General features: G+C 32.2%; 1 protein-coding gene across 2 annotated transcripts in view; it reads left to right on the top strand.

Moving 5' to 3' along the window:
* The window catches only part of LOC309631318 (uncharacterized protein), a 436,314-nt gene that overhangs the window by 380,510 nt on the left and 37,278 nt on the right, over positions 1–18,526 (top strand). The window lies entirely within an intron of this gene.

The following is an 18,526-nucleotide window of genomic DNA, read 5'->3' as shown; positions in this document are numbered from 1 at the left end:
GAATGGGAGAAGGTATTTGCAAATGATATATCCAATAAAGTACACAAAATAACTTTGTGTATCTAAAATACACAAAGAACTCATACAAATCAACATAAAAAAATCAAAAAACCCAATTAAAAAATGGGCAGAGGACCTGAGTAGACATTTTTCCAAAGAAGACATACAGGTGGCCAACAGGCTTGTGAAAAGATGCTCAACGTCACTAATCATCAGGGAGAGGAAAATTTATTTGAAGAAATGATGGTCAAAATATCCCCAAATTGTTGAAGAAAGCTACAAATTGAAGAAACTTAGCAAAAACAAGTAAAGATATATCTGCGACAGTTTCCAGTTCCACATGTGAAGAGCTTGGAAGTTGCCATTCTAACAATAAGTAAAAAGCTGAAAAGACTAAAAAATAACCATTCTTCTTGGATCCTTGAGAGGAGGACACAGGGCAATCCACTGCCCCAAGATTAGAAATCTTTTCAGTCATGATATACTATTATATGTTTTAACAACTAAATATAATTCCCTTAAACGAGTTTTGTTTTTTTTTTAAATAATGATGCTAAACTTGTAAATCCTAATGAATTTTAATATCTCTTCAAAAAAAAATCTCTTCAGTTTTTGTATATTTGGTTTAAGTGTACTTGTTATTCTAGTTGTAATATTTTTAGAAAGTAAATAAATTTACACTTTCAGACTGAGAAAGATGAATTCTGTTTTATAATGGTATAGACCAGCAGAAACATGAAGAAGAGAAAAAAGAAAGAGTAGTTGATATAGCAATACTGTTCAGAGATTCAGAAAACCTCTTTCTTTCTTCAATTGATACTAATTGAAGAAGTCTCACAAACTTTTGAACATTAGATGTTCTCATTCAAGAAATAGGCATGATACTGCTTACTCCACCTGAGTTTTCTGAATAACATATAGATAATGAATAACTACATGTAAAATTAAAAGGACAAAACTTTGGTGATTTTTAAAAAGTATTCCTGTATTACCAACTTTGTGCATACACATGCACACGTATATATTTTTGCTTAATATAAATGTTTTTTAAGCTGTAATACTTTTTATATAGTATGGGTTTGATTCATTTTAGCTAGTACTTCATTGATCTGTCCTTTAGAGTTTATTTATGAAATAGAATATGAATGGTTAGATGCAAAAAAAATATTTGGACATAGTTGTTAATAACTGGAGTGGCAGAGCTGAAAACCAAACTCTTTTAAAACAGATATTCTTATGTTTGAAGGCCCAAACATAGCTAATGGCAGTCCATTGACCCTTTGACATTTTTCGCAGAAATGTTTGTGTCTATGCCTATGTTGATTTTTCTGAGATCTACCATAGAAATAACGAAGTACTCAATGGCATTTTAGACACAATTTGTTTAAGAATCTAAGAAAAAGAATTGTTTCAATTTGTACCACAAATTACAAAAGGACTTTGAAAACTGGAAAGCACTATACAACAAAAAAGTATCAATGACACAGGGTCTCATATTACAGTGTTCCACCATCATATGCATAAGTGGATACTCTAAATTATGTCAGATGAATTGATTTTATTTAGGAAACGAGTAAATACAAGAATGGTAGTATAAGAGACAGAGCTTCAGATTGTACTGTAACATAAGTTCTAGATTTGATCTATATATTACGACTTTCTATAAATACCTAGACCTCTATGAACTAAAGTTGGATTGTAGTTAAATCAGTCATTAATTTATATCATATTTTAATAGCATAGTCGTCTCTATTGAGTAAATTAGTCTAAATATATAAACAAGCTCTCTATTTGCACACTCTAACCCAGCAGGAGATAGAGCCAAAGCTCTAAGCTTGCAGTTATCTCCTTATCTCTGTAAATATGCAAATAAATAATTTAAGGAAAGACTATGTATACTATAAGCTTTTACTTTGTCATCCTTTTCAGGATGGACTATAACATGTAATCTGATGAGCAAGAAAGGAAAGTTAGGCATACTTCCACCTTCTTCTGTGTAAGATTCTTATTCTTGGAGTTCATTTGTTTTATATAGAGTAGAATACTCCACACATCTCACCTCCTCATCTCACTCATATATCCCAACTCCCCAACCTAAGTGGGGCAAGAATCAGAAATGGAAGTTGCAGGGCCTTGAACTGCTTAATGTTTCATCTTCCACCAGCCTACACAATGAAATCAAGTTCCACTCCTATTCCCATCTTGCTTTCTAACCCTATTCATTCATGGTCCTTTGGCCAGCTGGTATCAGAGACCCTGTCCTAGCTTTCTCCTCAGCCTGCTTGTTTCTAATGCCCATGTTCAGCCACTCTTCAGTCCGTGGAAGTGCGAACTAGTGTCAGGATACATGAAAAGAAACAATAACATGAATCTTGATTAAATAGTAAAAAATTATGCTATGTTCATAAAAAGTGGCATACTCTGCCGTCATTAAAGTTAGGTGGCAAGTTAATAAAAATTCACATAGAAAGATGATTTTAAAAAATAAATTGAAAAGAGCAAGTTAAAAATATAATTTCATTTTTATGAAAAAGTGCCAAATGAGTATATTAATGAAAAGTTTGAAAATTATAAAATGCTTTCAGTTGACCACTTCTAAACAGTAGGATTATGAGCACATTTTTCTTTTAAAGAGAAATAAATAAGACAAAATCATTGTTCTTAAGTCTTTTTTTAAAACAAAATCATGTCCATAGAGCCATAGGTAAGACTGTGAAGATTTATTACAGTTTACAGGTTAACCTTGGGAAAAACTCCTAAAAAATTCTACTTCAAACAGTTAACATCTGACATGCCCTAGCCCAACTAATTAAAAGTACTCTTGCAATAATTAAGCTTAATTCAACCCAGACTTTAGATTATCCACTTGGAAGCATGAACTGGGAATTGATTATGTGTAATATATGTAACATATTCTGTATATAATTACATATGACATATAATAAATATCAATATATACGTCATATTATTTATTTATATATACAGTATATATGTATATACATATTTGTGTATGTGTGTATATTTACCCAAAATTTCAATAAATAGTGACATTTAAATCTGTGTATTAAAAAAATACTGTAAGTCAGAAGTTAAATTATTTCCTCATTTGTAATTTCAAACACTCCTGCTTATCCTATGTAGAAGTAAGCTTATTTTTGGTTCATTGATTTCCCTCAAAGTGAAACAACTACTGTTGTTTCATGGCTCAGAGGAACAAGGTAACTCAGGGGAAATTCCATGTAATCAGTCAGTAAGTAGCACTTATTCTGAATTAGATCCTAGGGAATTAAGTAGTGACCAATCAAGTAAGTTTTACTGTACTCAAATTGTCCAGCATTGAATTGTTCTAATTCAGCACATTATGTAAACATCAACACCTCCTCAAACAAAAATTCTTTATTATGTATAATGCAGAATCATTGCCAACCCTCAAAAAGCCAACAGTAAGTGACCTCCCCAGAAATGACTGCTGACAAGATTACCACACTGTCTGCAAGACAGACTTGAGGGTTGCTCATTTCCATTAGTGGCCTCAGTTACCCCATGAACAAATGAAAGCAAGGGCAACAGGGTAAAAAAGGAATATTCTTTCTCCATTAATACTTTTAATATATAGTCATGAACAGAATGTTGGTAGAAATATGAGCATTAAAGGTACTTCTGGTAAGGGCTCAGAAAGAAATGAAGAAAAGAGTCATTGGAAACTGAAGGAAAGGTGAACCTTTTTATACAGTCACAGACAACATTATTGAATTTTGTATTATAGTTGCTTCAAAGGAAGAACTTGTAAGTGATGAACTTTGATATTTAGCTGAGGAGAATTTTAAAGAAAGTATTGAGGGTGTGACCTGGATTCTTGTTGCTAATAATAAAATATGAGAAAAACAAGATAAATTGAGAAATTAAATGTTAAGCCAAAAGGAACCAGCATTTGATAATATGAAAAATTCTCAGCCTATCTAAATTACACAATACACTAAAATTACATATGCTGTTAGGAAAGTGTGCTCTTGAGAGAAGGCTAAGTGAGTAGCTGGACAAGCATTAATTAAAGAGATTAGGTGTGTTGTTCATAGATCCACTCAACCATCTCAACAGAAGCCAGGAATAGGAATGGAATAATCCAAGAAAGATCTGTGGAGGACCTTTTTTTCTAATAGTGTGAGTTCTCATGACATACACAGGAGACCCACAAGGTTTTAGAGAATGTTGTATCAGTAGAAATACTGCCAGCTGGTACTGAAAGAGACAGAGACAGAACAAAATGAAAAAAGAGAAAGTTGTCAGACTTCCAAAATTCCACAGCAGGAAATAGGATATCAGAATTTGGAAAAAAAATAAATAAATAAGGAATGGATTCTTCCCCACCCAGAGCAGTTAAAGTTAGTGCAACTCTTTTGACATCTTGATTTTGGACTCTGGCATCAGGACAGAATACATTTCTGTTGTTTTAATCTACCAAGTTTATGGTAATTTATTATAGCAGCCTCAGGAAACTAATACAGTGCTATAGTCCTTGACTGGGAGCTAGGGGAGAGCAAACTTCATTTTATTGGTCATACACTCCTATAGTAGAGCTTCTATCATGCTGACTGCAGGGCTGGAGGAGGTGCAAACAAATCATATTTGTGTCTGTAACAGACATGAGTGTCACATACTCTTATGGTTCTTACTGAATTTTTGCAGATTCTCTTGAATAAATGTTTATTTATTTGCTGTATGCCCTTAGGACAATTACAGATACTTAAGTGGTCAGGTTGTTTTTCATAATCTTTACCAGTTATGGTTGTTTTGTTGAGGAGTTGGTCTGCAGAGCTCCTCACACTGGCATTCCAGAAGTGGATCAGATCTCCCCAAGCTTGGTGTATATCCTTGCCTAACTTAGACTATAACAGTACAAGAAAATGAAATAGAGAAGTTCAGTTAAACTAGTCATATACTTTGTCAGTACAAGGTCTTATTTACTCACATATTTTTTAAAAAACTAAATGCCATGCTAGTCTGTTTAGTTGAAAATATGTAATTCTTTTTTTACAAACTCATTTGACAAGAACAGAAAAATGCAATTTGCTTAAAATGAAGTTATTTTCAGCAGCCTTATCAAGTTTTTCTTTTTATTCCCTTTGGTATATTCAAATTGTGTGATCTTCCTACTCTCACAATCTTCCAAGCAAAGACTCTCGTATTCTTTGAGTATAGACAAAACTGTTTTTTTTTTTTTTTTCAGAAAGAAAATAATCTTAGCTCTGCTCTTTTATAGTCTTTATAAGCATAGAATTTGGATAATATTCTATTCCATCAGGACTAAAATGTGTCGGGCTTTAAAATTTTTACAACTCCAACCAAAAAGATAAAAAAATCTACATTTCCATCTGCTTGATTTTAACTAATGCACATATCTTTTCAATCAACCACCCAGAATTCTTGTACTTCAGGTACTCTTAGGAATGTTAATATTTTATTTTCTTTTTCCAAGTTCAGCACAGAGTGCTATAGAAATGATTGATGTTCCAGAGAACTATGCTAAGAGATATGCAAACTATTCATTTATCTAGTTTCTCGAATCTTAGAACTCTTCTCTTAAATCAATTCAGAGTTTGAAAAGTTACAAGCATAAAATATATATTACTTATATATGTTAGACATATTTGCTCCACTTCTACTAATGTCAGTGATAAGAAACAAACACCTAATGAATGTCTTCACATTTTGGTAGTACACGTTCAAAGAAATGATATGCAATTTCTCTTTTTCATTGCTATAAGAACTTTATCTTTATGTAATAGTAAATTCTTGTAGGTTCCCAGAAATTAGGTGGTTTATGAGCCTTCTTAATCACACTTCTTAATATTTAATTACACCATAGGGCTAAGATTTATTAATAGTTGAAAATCATTTTGAATTTGAAGAGTGTCACAACAGTCTGATCATTATAATTTATATGGAGAGGTGCAAGACACTATGAAAGAAAACTGAACTCTTTCCAAGACCAGGTGCATTGAAAAATGTTAATATATATATGCTGATAAAGTCTACATTATTCTAGTCCATAAAAATTTTGTTTCTTTCTCCAGGAAAATGATTTATTACTTAAAGAACTAAATTAGAATAATTATCAGGTATTTATTAATTCAATACAAAACTCAGTGTACCAAATTTGGTCATTCTCATGTTTAGTGGTTTACATGAATGAATTGTTGTGTCTTCCAAATCTCTATCACTGTGTTACATATTTACTGTGAAAGATATGATGGGAGAGGCAAATACTTTTTTATTAAATTATTTGGGTTTTTAGAAGAAGCATGTAACCTAAAGAATTCTAATTGTAAGTAATAATAATTCCAAGACTGACATCAACTAGTTTGGGAGTAATGGAAGTAAGACATTTCAACTCTCTTAGAAATAACTTTCTGGTGTTCTTCTGGTAAATTTTTGAACTCCATCTCCTATATAGTTTTCCTGAATTAATAATCTGTGAAAATTTATCTCCCCTTTTACTCGGTTTCTGACATCGTTAAAATGTAAACATTTCTGAGAGGTAGAAAAGTTTAAACCTCATGTCTCAGTTGCATTACCCTATGAAATTTTAGCTGATATACAATGATAATCTGAGTTGAAAAGACAACTAGGCCATTCATGCTTTTTATGGATTACTAACTAATATGCTTGAAAACATGAAGACATAGAAAATACGGTTAAATTTATGATTCATTTAAAATGTTTATAAGTAAGAAATTAACCATTTTAGCACATATAAACCCACAAATACAATGATCTTATGCTTAATTTCTCAATAGTTAATAATCCAAATTTGGGGTCTTTGTAAAGGTGAGACTAAAACCAAATGGCTTTCAAGGTCTACCTGTGAGAGGCCCTCCTGCACTGAGGAGGGTCACTGTGAAATTTTAAGGTTTCTAAACTACAACGGCAAACACAAACAATGATATAAACATACACTGTCATAAATTACAGGACATTCCATGAATAGAAGTAATGAAGATTTAAGTTTTAAAGATTTAAGATTTAAACTCATTGGAATATCATATTACTATGATTTAGTTTATGAATGACATATTATTACAGTCAGTCTAAAATAATGAAGAAGGAAAAAAGAAGGGCAAAGCACATATATGGTATAATCTAAATTGAATAATTAGGGGACTTCCCTGGTGGCCCAGTAGTTAAGACTTTGCCTTCCAATGCAGGGGGTACAGGTTTGATCCCTGGTCGGGGAGCTAAGATCCCACATGCCTTGTGGCTAAAAAACCAAAAAAAACAGAAGCAATATTGTAACAAATTCAATAAAGACTTTAAAAAATTGCCCACATCAAAAGAATCTTTTAAAAAAATTGAATAATTAATTTCTGATTTCATTATTTGGATGTGCAAGTTTTCTATCTTAAAGATGCTGACTGTTGTAAAAGGCTTCTTAAGTACACTTTTTAAGAGTTCTTAACCAATAATCATCCGTTTATGATTATACATGAATAAATGCATATAATCATATATATATACAGATGTTTATGTGTATATATATATGTGCACAACATTAATCAGTTGTAAAATTAGAAAATAATTGCCAGTTACCTTTAATATGTAGCTCATGCCTTCAAATTATGCTTTTGTGATAATTTTCCACAAGGATTTTCACCACAATATGTGCAAACGTGGGCTTAATTCAAGAGAATCGAGTTGTATTTGATGTCGTGGCCAGTTAAATATTCAAAGAAATTTTGCAGTTTAATAAAGTAATATTTTAGGCAGGTTTGTCTCTGTGTGCTAAATTCAGAAGTTTTTCAGAATTAATTTTCCTTTTCTGTGTAATAAATTCTAACAGTATTCTGTATTGCAACACAGGAAGAAAAAATAAGTAAATGAAAAGTTGTGACATGCTATTCATTTTTATATAATTTCTTTTTTGAGAAAATTGATTTATTCTGTTGATCAAAAGAAACAAAACAACAAAAATAACATACTAACATTGAACCAAAAATTTGAGACAAAATCCATTCTTGCCTCTTAGAATCCAATTTTGAGCTAAATCTCTAGCTGAATGAATAGCTTTGAGCTCATGACTAATGACTGAGAATGTGATAGTAATGCTAATATATAAAAAACCCAACTGTATGCATAGTGTATGATACATAATCAGTATGTGTTCATGCATATATATGTATATATTCTTTCTGTATTATTAAATAACTAAATCTCAAATTATTTTTCCTTTAGTAATCAAAAATTCTCAAACATATGCCTTTTAAGACCCTGTATTATAACCAAACACTAATAAACTAATACAAAATAGATATGGAGATTAATAAGAATTTGATCAATATTTGAGTCAGTATTATAATTATTAATACAAAAGTAGAGGTTTCATTTATGAAAAGAAAAGACAGTTGTTAGGCATATAATGCATGACATCAGATATAAATCATTAGAAAATACAACTTACTACATCCATATTTACAAAGATTTAATTTTATTAAACTCAGCTGAAGGCAGAGTTAATTGTTAACTTCTAGGTTATGGTTTTTAATTGGTTTTGGAATTAATTCCAATGTGTATTCTGATCGGTATAAATGGATCTGAAATAATATTTTCATAATGTTTAGTAAGAGTTAATGTTATCATTGTCATAGGAGATTAATGGATGTTAAATAGTAATTGATGTAAATTTTACCTGTGAATGTTTTATGTAAGTAGAATTTATCTAACAAAATTTATCTCTGAACAATAAAAATTAGTGGGAGATAGAAAAGTCATATAACTTGAGGGGAACTTAGATATATGAACAAGAGTGAGAATATAATTAATTCAATTTCTCAATCATTCCTGAGTGTCTACTTTATATGTGTAGCAATGTTCCATGAGTGGTAGATATAAAATATATGCGGTGAATATCCAAACCCACACTATCTAGTGGGATGGTAGTTCTCTGGAGAACCACGAAAGGTATTATTGACAATCCCCAATCACTCAGCAACTACTGCAGTTTACTAAATGTGCAGATATTACAGGGATTCATAACGCTGCCACATGTCTCCTTCAAGTGCATGCCACTGAAGAGACTAGACACAGTCTTCCTTCCTGTCAAAAATCAATGTCTAGGTTAAAGCAAACAACAGTCAAAAAAAAAAGATATTTTCTATTGCACATTTCTCCTTCTTTTCATTCATAGTCACTTCTATGTATCAATAGATTGAAATGTATGAAGTCAATTAACTCCACTAGTTATTTAAAAGAAAAAAATACAAAGTTATTTCATTGCCTAAGACCATACAGTAAGTCCCCTACATACGAAACTTCAAGTTGCGAACTTTCAAAGAGGCGAACATGCATTCCATCAGCGTCAGGCATGAGTGAAATTGCAGCTTGCCCTCCACCTCCTATTGCTGATGACCCTTCAGCTCTACCATCTCCCACCTCCTCTCCCTCCTCCAGTCAGTAACTCTTCTTGCCTGTTCACTCGATGTCAGCCCCTGTATGCCAGCTGTTGTACTGTACTACTGTACTTTTCAAGGTACTGTACAGTAGATTAAAAATGTTTTCTTTATTTTTTGTGTTTGTTTTTTATGTATTATTTGTGTGAAAAGTTTCAGAAGCCTATTATAGTACAGTACTATATAGCCAATTGTGTTAGCTGGGTACCTAGGCTAAATTTGTTGAACTTAAGAACAAATTAGAGTTATGAATGTGCTCTCAGGACAGAATTCATTCGTATGTAGGGGACTTACTATATTCATCTGCACATATATCACCTTATAACTAACTGTCTTCTGGTTGTCATGCACTAGGCCATAAGCTCCTGTACGTTAGAGATGTTCTTAGTATCCAGTACAGTGGTCCATGTACACAGGATTAAGTTCTTGGTAAATATCCACTAGAAGATATCTACACTGGGAGAAAAAAAAAACAAAAACACACACTTCATCCACCACTGAAGAATGAGACTTAGATATAGGGTTTAGTAAAGTGGGGCAGACTTCTTGACTATTTTACACTGCAAAGTAACCCATTCTAAGAAATACCAGTGACAGTATCTGTGCTTACTGATCAATACAAACTGGTCCTTCCAGTAAAATTTAAATTTTCTTGTGGCCTATAGAGATAAAGTAGAGCAGTGCATCATTTTGTTAAATAGTATCACCAAGTTATTACATTTTTGGTTTAAATAGCATTCAACAAGAAGGAAAATTCATGCCATTATTAAATTTGCAATCGTTGTAAACTATTATTGTATTGTAAACAATTGTTATAAAGCCCACTGACAGATTTTTACTTATTTTCTTTCATTTTTATTAATATTTAACTTTTTCTTAATAAATTAAAACATATGACATTAAAAATATTTTTGTATTATTAACATAAAAATTCTTATGAGGATATACCTTGCTTCCCTAGTTTAAATATGTATTTTAAAGTTTTCATAAGCAATAATTTTTACACTATCTAAGAGGAAGTGGGTTCTGTTCCCATTAACTACAGTGGTGTCGCAACATATTTAGAAGTAAACTTCTAAAGACAAAATCTATTACAACAATTGTACATTGCAAAATTCCTTTTTTCTTGGCTATCCACACATTATGTCTTTATAATTTAATTTTGTGTACACAATTGTGTATAGTAATGTTTATGCACATGAAAATTTGAGAACCACTCAACTACTAGTGTAAAAAAAAAAGTTAAAGTCTCTATGCAGGTACCAGACCATCCCCTTCCAAACCAACCTCCCTTTAAGATAACTATTTAATCCATAGTGGTTAATGAAAGAGCACTATGTAAATGATTAGACAGTGTTCCTACTGGCCTGACTTTAGCATCCAACCCCTATATATCATGCAGATAGATGCCAGAGCTTAAATACCTATCACATTTCTAGAGAAAGTTAGGAATGGGTGCTCAATTCTGAGTTTGGGCTCTCTCAAGGATTTACGCTATTATGATGTCTTAATAATTATTCCTCTTTAATTTTAGTGAACATTAGTAGATTTGTTGGAGCCACCCACTCTTTGATGTTCCTTGAACACACCAGGCTTTCTCCACTTCATGAACTTTCTGCTTCCTTCTCCTTCTAAAATAGTGTTACCCATTAATCCACATGGTTCAGTTTTTCTTCTTCAGGTCAAATATTATTATCAGAAAGACCTCCCAATACCAGTCTCTATATAACAGCCCTTCCCTAACTACCTATTTACATTCCTCATTTTATTTTCTCATAGTACTTATTACAATCTAATGTTTATTTCTTAGTTTATAGTTTATAGTTTCTATACACTATACTAGAATTTAAGCTCCATCTGTTCATAGATTGGCCACTTGTTTGCTGCACATTCCCAGACACTAGAAGAATGCCAGGACCATAGCAGGTTTTCCTGAAATAATTGCAGAATAAGTTAAAAATTGAAAGTGGATTGAACAAGAGAGAGCAGTGTAGCCCACAGTAAATTAAGTGCATGCATTAGCAACTCTCCTCTCATCCATTCTCATGTGTGTTTATGTGCACATACATGATCCTTGTTGAATATCTCATTTCAGAGCATGAAAATATTTTATTTACCCCCTCAGATTCTTGTGTATTAGTCTTTTTAGAGTCAAAGAACCATTGTATACCATTATATATGGAGGAAAACAATAGAGAAAATTAAGGGATCTAAAAATTTTTAAATTGAAAAGATAAATAAAATTGCTAAATGTCTAGCCAAGCTAATAAAAAAAAAGAAGACACAAATTATAATATCAGATAAGGAAAAGAGGTCACGACTACCAGATTCATGGACATTAAAAATATAATAAAGAATTACTACAAATAACTCCAAATTTGGTAATTTAGATGAAAGGGGCCAAATCTTTAGAAGATACAAACTACCAAATATACATAATATCAACTAAAAATCAAAACACTTTATTAAATCTATATGTAATATGGAACTTCTAAAGTTCCACAAATGATGGTTAAAGCCTCAGTCTACAAGTGTGGGATGAATAAGTCTTGTTACAATTTAGATCCAACCTTCTAGTATATGTTATGTTTACAGTCATGAAACTGACAGAAATAGGAAGCAGAAATTATTTCCAGTGTTGGAAAAGACTTAATGCTTAAAACAATTTCTAATACAGACCTAGTGGCTAAAATTTCACCCTTAGTAGTAAATTTTGTGAATGTTGAAACATTGGCATTTCCAGGAGATAAAACTGTGCAGTAGTTGGTACTTGGAGAGAGAATGTATTAGCCATTTCAAGTCAATAACACTATAGTGTAGATTAGATTATCTGATTGTGAAAGCAGAATGAGACAAAGAGGAGCCAATGCTTGGCAAAGATAAATTAAGTAGGATGAATATAAAAGCAAAAATATGTATAGTAATCCTTCAAGTTAATTTCCCATAATGAACATTATTGCCTTCAGTCCTCCATATTTGGCCACTTCAATATTCTCATTGAATATTTCCTAAACTTCTCAAATGTACTTTTCCCTTCAGCTCAGTAAATGATTTACAAATCCTTTTAAAAAAAACATGGCCCCTCACACTGCCATGCATTTGTACATGATGTTCTGAAATGACCTTTTCCACTTCTTCACCAAACTAAATCTACTCCATTTGGGTATCTCCTGAAGCTTTCTGGGTTATTTTCCCCTTCTATACATAGCATCCTGTGATTGCTTTCAGCACACTATTTATCAAGAGGAATACAACTTAACTGATAGTAAGTTACCTTTGGATTGAGAACCCCTTGTGGTTAGTGACTATATTTTATTTTGTTTTGCTTTTCTCTTAAGACTGGACCACCTAGCCCAGGATCTGAATAAAGAATGAACTTAAAAATGTTTGTTAAGAAAGAATGAATAGTAACATATAATATTGTGCAGCAACTATACTTTAATTAAAAAAAATGAATGAATGAATGCCTTGAAAAGGAATGAGCTTTAAAACAAGAAGAGCACGCTGACAACTAGTAAGACTAGTTTACACTATTGATAATATACAAAGGCGCACAGCTTCATGGATAGCACAGCCCTAACTTTGACTTTAACATTGATTAGAAATGGAAAAACTGCACAGAAAGGTGAAACAGATCAGAAGAGAGGGTAGAGTTTCCAGGAACTAGACGGTGAAGGGTTTCAGGAGGGGCAAAGTAGACAACATTTAGGTCAGAGGAAATTTGAAAAGCTAAAACAGAGACTTCATTCTTCATCCAGAGACTAGCCAAAGGCAGGATTGAAGAGTTTTGAGGAATCTACAAGGTAGAAATTCATTGAGTCCAGAACCAAAAATGAATGAGGTGGTAGAAAAGGTTAGGAAGGGAAAAAAGGATAATATCATGATATAAATCTAAGAAGCATATCTGGAGAAGACTGGGGATCCCAGTTTTGGCATAACTTTCATGAGGAACCGGTTTTGGACTGAAGAATGATAAATTTTACTCATCAATAAAATTCAATTATTGACATAAGATTGTGCTAAAATGATTGATAACATGAAAAGAACTAGAGCTTTCTCAAATAACATTTAGGAGGGGAGTTTAGAGAGAAGCCTATGCCAATACACTGTTGAGAAAAGTTCAGAAATATCAATTGTTATTACTTTCCAAAATCTTGTGTATCTTATGTGTGTTTCAGAGAAAGAAAAAATAGGGTATTTTAGAAAATGCTCCTCTTTCTATAGGAGAGCTAGGAGTGAAATAATTACATGCAAGCCAAATAGTTAAGTCATGCTAGAGAAAAGAAGGAATGAAAAAAATCCAACCTGGGACTGAGACTTGGTTCTAGGGACTAAAAAACAGAAGTGTTTCATGAATAATAATTCAGAAGTGAATAACTGAAAGAATGAAGAATGAACACACATTAAATATCATTCAGGCACCAGACTTCACATTAGGCATTTCACAAGTGTAATCTCAATGACTCCTCTCAAAAATTGTATGAATTATGAATTATTATTTCCATTTTGTAAGTAAAATCATTCAAGCTCCAAGAATGACTCAGCTAAGATTATCTAGTAAGAAAGGGATACATCTGTGTCTGAAAGTCAGACCTTCTGATTGTGTCATTTTGTTCCCTCCATTCCTTTCTTCCTCTGTTCTTTTGTTGTGCTCTACTTAAAGGTCTATGAGTCCTAGGGGGACTTGAGATCCCCAAAATGACTGAGAGAAAACTAACAAAGAATAATTTAACCTGTACCCCAATGTAACCAGGAGCCAAATCCCAGTCAAAAATTTCATCAGAACTCTTCTTAGAATTATTTGACTTCTGTATCTTATAGAATAAATTTGATGATTGCCTCTCATTTGAAATCATTAACATTCAATTGTCAAATTATAAAATTGTTAATATTTGATGAAGCATTTAATGTATAGTTTCTTTTAATTAATTATTATGAATACAGCTCTTCAAGAAACTCAAATATATGCTTAAGAGAGTTAAATTATATATCATTGAAATATAATTTTAAATTTATTAATTTAGTGGCTCTAAAACATGCTGGATACTTAACAATATGGAAACATAATCCATTTGCATGTAAGGGGATATTCAGCATTGCTTTTTTACAGCTTTTGTTTTTCTTTAGTACTTAGACCTAAAAGCAAGTATGTCAGAGATACTCAGTCATAAAATAGCTGACTTAATTGATTTAATCCAGAATCACACGCAGAATGTTAAATATTAGCCTTAGAATATTGCCTACAAAGAAAAATCTGTAGTATTTTAAGCCAAAACATTGAGATAATAAAACACTCTCTGAAGTGAACAAAATAATCAATATCTGTTGTATTGTAGGATATTACATGAAAATAAAAACTGAAAGTTCAAAAGTTAGAAGGACAAAATAACATTTAAAATATGTTATAAGGAAAAACAAATATTTATTTACATATATACTATAGTGGTTTATATCATTTTAATGAAGCTATATTTACTCTGATCTTTATATTTATAAATAGATTAATCAAAACTATGTATTCAAAAGCATAGAAATTTGGGGTTCTTTAAAAATTGCTCAGTTTTCCAAATGGTATTATCAAAAATTTTCATATAGATGTCTATAGATTTTCAAAGCTATAGAATTATTTATTTATGAATCAAAACAAGCTCATAGATTTTTACTTCTTATTCACTTTTCTGTTATATAAATGCTATAATTTAAACAAAACAGCAATAAATTAAACAGATAATATGCGTGAAGAAAAATAACAACTGCTTAGTTTATCATTTTCTTCCTGTCCTCTTACATAGCAATTTATTTTAATTCCTTTTCAAGCCTTTTTTGGGAATTTAAATTTTGCAGTTTGTATTTTTATGTGCTCTTAATAGACTGAAATGTGAGACAGTTTAAAAAGAGAAAATACAGACTAATAGGTATTACACATATTTAATTTAAAAAATATAACATCGGCATGCTACTTTCTGTCCTATGAGAAAGTAGAATATTTTTCTTTTCCCTTTTTGAATAATACTTCTTTGAACTGCCTTTAGGATTTAGGACATAGCCTTATTCTTTTACGTAGTACTAAAACTGAATACAGCCAAACATGAAATTCTCTTTGACAAGCAGCTCTGCTCATATCAAGGCCACATTACACTGATTCCTGGTATCCATCAAATGTGATGACTTTAATGTAAATATCCTCTCAATGAAAGTGTTTGAACATGGATTATTTAGGATTTTACTTACTAGCAACAGCAAATCTTTGGACTTATAGGGATTAATTTCTGGCTGTCCTAAAATGTTCTTCTCCTTTTTTTCTGCAGGCTTGTTTTGGTATGCCAAATATCAGTCAGGTCCTTTGCATTTATAAATTTATCATATAGGCTCTCCATGTCTAAAATGTCATCATTTTAAACATTCCAAAGCACATTGAATGTTATCATAAGATAACTCTCAGGGAAAATTGTTTTAAAGCACAAAGGTAAATTGAATTTGGTAAATCAAAGCTGAATTCCAAATAAGTGAGAGTTTTTGTAAAGCAATTAGAAAAGTCATGTTTAATTTCACTGCCTTTTTCTAGTAAGATGTTTTTGCATCCTGAAACATCCTTTGACCAAGTCAAAGACAGGTTATTAATGCTCACCATTACAAAGCACTAAAGTTTCACCTTGAAATTTCATCACTTGGAGTGATCCAATAAAAGATGATCCATTATTGCGAAATGAAAATCATAGTTACCACATCAGTGGTCAGAGGTAAAAACAGTCGCAACTGTGAAAGGCAGATAATCTATGCTATCTTCATTTGACACTAAAAGCAGTTTTTCTTTAAGTCCCTATTTTGGGGGGCTGCCTTTTCTGTTTGATACTTTCTCCCTAACCTTCCTCACCTAAAAACTGATATTTTTGCATTCTGGGGTGGTGTTTCCAGGGTGAGAGACTTTTAGTGCTTAAACTGGGACAATCAAACCTGGAAAACTGGTTACCTCTTTTTTTTGTTTATCATATTATCATCTAACCAGTATTATAAACTAGAAAAACCCATCAGCTTTCCATGATACCTGTTTCTCTCATCCTTCATATCCAACCAGTTTCCAGAAGCAGGATTTATCATATTATCATCTAACCAGTATTATAAACTAGAAAAACCCATCAGCTTTCCATGATACCTGTTTCTCTCATCCTTCATATCCAACCAGTTTCCAGAAGCAGGTTTTATTCTCTAGAGGCAGGTTCACCATAAACTAATGTAGTGTAAATTTTGGTGCATCTTGCATGCACAAACCCCTTCCAACACTCGGAGAGGCGCTCTTACAAATGTGTTTATATATTCATGTTTTTCTAAAATTTTCAAAAGCATCACAATCAGTTAGGATGACTGTCTCCACAGTGATTGCCCCTCCTGACACTTCCATTTATGTTAAGTAGTGTTAGGGTGACAACAAAGCATGTTTGGAATCCAGCTAAGGGGCAGTTGAATTGGAAATATTTCATTTTTGGTTTATTGGAATATATCAATGTGGTTTACAGTCACTTCTATAAATGGTTATATAATTGTCAGCATTCCTGCTGTATGAATGGCTTCCAGAAGTACTTCTACAACACACTCTGCTGACCCACCTAGCATTAACAGTAGGAAGTCGAAAAGATATAAATGTGTCACTGTATGAAAGTATCCTCTGGCATCTGGCACTAAAACCATGAGAATGGAGGAGAAATATGGTTAAACATGTATAGAACTAGAAGCTAATATATAGAAAATTCTTCCAGTTTTCAAACATATGTAATTTTAAAGAGATATTTGATTCCCATAAAATGCCTAATCAAAACAAAAGTTATTTCCGGTTAGAAATATGATTTATAGCAACATGTACAATTATAAACTTGCCATACTCTATTTCTTCCTTCTTTTGATGAAAGACACTTGAAATAAAATTTATCAGAATTCCTGTGTGTAGGGCACAACCTGTGGCAGTACTATAAGAAGCAAATTCAACTGTGTGTAAAGCCACATGGTTTTTGTATCTAAACTATCAATTTTTTAAAAATTGATCAACTGTAATAGAAAGAAATCTTAATTTCTAATCTCTCCACAGAAAATACTATTCTAATTTGTATAATAGTCTTTTATATAGTACTAATATAATAAATGTTTGTCATATGAAGATATTAAAGAGTATGCATCTAAAAAGTTTATATATCTTTAATATAGAGAGCTGTGTCAGGAAGGTAGTTCATAGATATATGCTATTTTTCTGGATATTATGAAATTTGTAGCATTTGTCAGCCCTTTAAATTTAGTAATGATTTCAGATTCTTTTCCTCATTATAAATAAATATTTGCTTTTATACGTAATTTTGTACTTGTAATTTTGAACACTTTTTTTTTTTAAGAGAGAGAGCCCTGAAATTTGTATAAGCTTCAGGCCTCACAGAACTGGAATCTATCTCCTCACCTTCACCCTCTTTACGCTGGTTCAGGAGTTTATTCTCTCACGTTCAAACCAGACATAAAATGTCTGGTTAGCAGCTCTCCTTACTCCACTCAATCCTCCCTGCTCCCACCAGGGTTAATGTTCTAAAATACAAATTCATTTATCACCATGGGGTACACATGTCCTTCACAAGGTGCCAGTAACATTGCACAGTCACTGCTTGCTGTCTCAAGCTCCTCTGACCCAAGCTGCTCGATCAGCAGCCTCACATTCCCTGACCTTTACTTTTGAGCATGATGTTCCCTCTCTCTGTGAGGGAAAATCTTATTAGTTCTTCAAGGTCAACCTCAAATATCACCTCCTCAGTGAAGATTTGCTCAATTTATCCATCACTTAAGTGCTCTCAAAACATCTTTATTTTTTTACTTCAGCATTTTTCACTTCACGTGGCATTTTCTTATTGATATGTATGTGTCTCCTAATTAGGAAGTTTTTTGAAAGCAGGGTCTTTAACTTGTCATGAGTGGAGCATGATGCTTGCTTGACTTAGCACTCATTCATTCATTCACCCATTCGTTAATCATACATATCCATTGATCTTACCTACTGTATGTGTCAGACACTCTTCTGGGCACTAGGGATAAAACTTATACTTGATTCACAA

This window comes from Balaenoptera borealis, assembly GCF_965194805.1.
Source record: "Balaenoptera borealis genome assembly, chromosome: 6".
Classification (NCBI taxonomy): domain Eukaryota; kingdom Metazoa; phylum Chordata; class Mammalia; order Artiodactyla; family Balaenopteridae; genus Balaenoptera; species Balaenoptera borealis.
The sequence above is the reverse complement of the archived record's forward strand: the minus strand, read 5'-3'. Positions and strand labels throughout refer to the sequence as shown.